General features: G+C 21.4%; 1 protein-coding gene across 1 annotated transcript in view; it reads right to left on the bottom strand.

The window, feature by feature from the left end:
- Window positions 1-3,797, bottom strand: part of LOC110421330 (2-alkenal reductase (NADP(+)-dependent)-like) — a 6,635-nt gene that overhangs the window by 1,127 nt on the left and 1,711 nt on the right. The gene's annotated exons all lie outside the window — the stretch shown is intronic.

The raw sequence follows: 3,797 nt of genomic DNA, 5'->3' as shown, positions 1-3,797 counted from the left end.
TAATATTTAAATGATAAAATTTTAATATTATAAATAAATTATCAATTATTACTATTTAAAAATAAAATAAAATAATTGGTCATAATAATATTTAAATTAAATAAAATTTTAATATTATACTATATTAATGATTAAATTATAAATAAAATATTAATTTTTAAATGATCAATTATTAAATTTTAAAATAAATTATCAATTTTTAATATTTAAAAATAAAATAAAAATAAATTAATCATAAAAATATTTAAATTAAATAAATATTAATATTTTAACATGTTAATTATTAAATTATAAATAAAATATTAACATTTAATTTATAAATTATTAATATTTTAATTAAATTATAAATTATTAGTATTTAAAAATAAAATAAAATAAATAATCGTATATACAATAAAGGGTATTTTTGTTTTTTTTATTTTTTATTTTTTTTATTTTAAAGTTATTGTTACCAACCAAACACTATAATAAGTTATAATAGTTATTTCTATTCTTTTCTATTTGTCATATCAAACTACATAATAACTATTCTATTTTATTTCTATGTAATAACTATTCTATTCTATTTTTATCTATTTCGTCAACGAAACATACCATATGATTGCAGAAATAGAATAATCTTTCCGCCTCTATACCTAAGCTTCCTTTAAGAAGCTATTTGCTTTATGGAATGACCATTCCATGATAAACTTGAATAGCCATTATCAATTGAGATTTTGGTAATAGTTATTTAAGGTGGGGAGGAATTAGACAAAAAAAATATTATTGGACAAACTTGCCTTTCATCAATTTAAAAAATTACCATATCATTTTCTTTCTCTTTCTACCCATCCACCTCTTTCCTTCTCTTCTTAAATTTCCTCTACCACCAAAGGAGGCATTGTCGATATCAGTGCCTCTACAGTTGGATTTGGTTATGGGAAGTGTTGATCTGATGCTTTTTAGCCAAATTTGATTGTAGATGCATCAGATTTGATGTCTCATGTTGTATTTGGTTGCGAAAGCATCGTATTTGGCACTCCTCGATCAGATATCTGCAATCAAATTTGACACCCTATAGTCAGATGTTGAAAGTGCTAGATTGGCACTCTTTTACATTGTCCACATCTTTAAGGGTGGATCGACAAGAAAAAAAATAAAATAAATTTAAAATAAAAAATTTAAATTTTGAAATAAAAATTATAAAAACATTTTGAATTTAAAACCTTAAATTAAAATATGAATATAAATAATGTAAATTAATATTTTAAATTTAAAAATTAAATTAAATTTCTAGTTATAAATTATAAAATATTAACATTTTAATTTTAAAAATTAAATTAAAATTCTACTTATAAATTATAAAAAATTAACATTTTAATTTTAAAAATTCAACTAAAAATTATATTAAAATTTTAATTATAAATAATAAAAAATTAATATATTAAATTTTAAAATTAAATTAAAATTTTAATTATAAATTTTTAATATTTTAGTATTTTAAAGAAAAAGAAAAAAATAAAATAATGATATTAATGTTTTAAGTATAAATTATTAATATTTTAAATGAAATATAAATTACTAGTATTCTAAAAAATAACTATAAATAATTATATTAAATATTTAAATAATAATTTATTAATATTTTTAATAAATTATTAATTATCTTTTTATTACTTATATCATTTTTATTCTAAAGTTATTTTTGCTTGATAAAATCAAAAAACTTCTTCAAAACATTTCAAAAGGGTATTTCGGGCTTTCTTGTTCAAAATGAAGTTTTTAGTCTTTTAATTGTTAACATCGTTAGTCAACAGTTAAAAAAAATTAAACTTAATACTACATAAATATTTTAAAATATAAAATACCTTTTATTTTATTTTTAATTTAAATAAATTATTTTTTTAAAAAAATCTTCTCATCCTTCCCTTCAAGACCTTTATAAAAAAAGCTTAGAAAATTTTGATTTGAAGGTTTGGAGATTTGAAATTGTATCTGTCTTGAAAATCATAACTTTTTTTTTTATTATTATAATTAGGAGAAAGGAATTTGAACCTTACTCTTTAGATAAGAGATCATTTACCAACTAATGAGCCAAATACTTGAGTGCTTGAAAATCATAAACTTGTTTCTTGGAGTGAAGTTTATTTTCATCAAACTATTTATTTCTCTAATCGTTTGAGAATTTTTTTTCATTGAAAAAAATGTATTAAGAAGTAAATTTTTTATTCAATGAGGGATATTTCAAATTTGATGGTGTCAGGTCAAGAGATTAATTTTTTACTTGTGATTACTAATTTTATTGAAAAAGTTTTACTCAAAATTCATTTTTTGAGATTAGGGTTTAAGACGACGTAAGAAGATTTTAACTTGATTACTATATATTAAAAGTTTTAAGTTTTTTTTATTAAATATTAAATTTTATTAAGTATCAAAAAGAGACAAACTAACGCATTCACCAATCCCATTTTAGAATTTTATTAAGTTTTAAGTTTTTTTTTGTTTGTCAAATATTGAATTTTATTAAATATCAAAGTGAATTTTATTAAGTTTTGAAAGAAAACATGAATAGATTTTGTTTAAGAAGCCATTTGTGTCTTAAAATATTTATGTAGTATTTAGGTATAATTTTTTTTAGAGGGTTAATAGTTAAGGGATAAAAAAACATTATTTTGAAACGAAAGGACCAAAAACATCATTATTACTATTCTTAAAAATAAAAATAATTATATTATATTATATATTTAAATAACAATTTATTAATATTTTTAATAAATTATTAAAAAATCTAATATTATAATGAAAAATATTTTTATCGATTTATTCTTTAGTCCTTTTCTATTTCAAAGTAATTTTTACTAATCAAATATTAAAATAAATTATAATAATAATTTTTATTTTATTTATTTTTTATGAATTAAATTAATATTTTTATCTTAATTTATATTATTTCTCTTTTGTTCTATTCGGCAAATTAAATACTCTTAGAAGTTGGTGGGTTCCGATTGTTATCCCCTCAATTAGAATTTGCGATTCTGCTTCGACAGAGAAGGTTCCTCTTAGTAAGGGTTAGATGGGATAGACATGATGTTTTCACGAAACTTGTGGTTGGCTAACTGATTCAAATGATTAAAACCCTTAACAAAATCTTACACTCCCTTAGGTCGGTGAGCTTTGGTCGGAAAACTTCATCATCACGCTTTTATTTTATTTCGTCATCACGTAGGTGGTTTGCCCTTTTTGAATCTATACATTACTTTTCAAGTACATGTCTGTCACTTTCAAATTTATGAAACTCATTTATAAATTGTGAATATCACAAATTTAAATTATTATTTTGTATAAAATTAGGGATTTCAAAAGTGAATATAGTGCATAATTTATTAATTAATTATTTTATCTTTTATTAATGAATATTTTATAAAATTAAAATACTGCCTCAGTTTTACTTAACCACCAAAGCAAAATCTAAGTCCAATCCGAAATAGGAAATAAAAAGGATATATTACACTCTCGACTTCTCTTTCTTTTAAAATTCCCATAACAATCATCCTGACCTCTCTCTAAGGTCTCACTTTCCTCCTTAAGTTTACTCTGGTTTTTGGTTTTCCTCTTTCAAGACTTTTCCTTTGATTTTCCATTGTTGAGCGGTTCAAGAATCGAAATTGCTTTTATTTTTTTTTCCCATTTTGTTGGCGGTTAAGCGATAGATTGAAAGATAGAGGGTGAGTTTAGAGGGATTGAGTGGATTGCCAATGTCGGTAGTGAGGCAGTGCGGTATAACAAAGCCGATATCAATGGCAGGTCCCACCAAGGCT

Source organism: Theobroma umbraticum, unplaced genomic scaffold (genome assembly GCF_002168275.2).
Source record: "Theobroma umbraticum cultivar Fairchild unplaced genomic scaffold, ASM216827v3 scaffold_130.0, whole genome shotgun sequence".
Taxonomy (NCBI): Eukaryota; Viridiplantae; Streptophyta; class Magnoliopsida; order Malvales; family Malvaceae; genus Theobroma; species Theobroma umbraticum.
The sequence above is the reverse complement of the archived record's forward strand: the minus strand, read 5'-3'. Positions and strand labels throughout refer to the sequence as shown.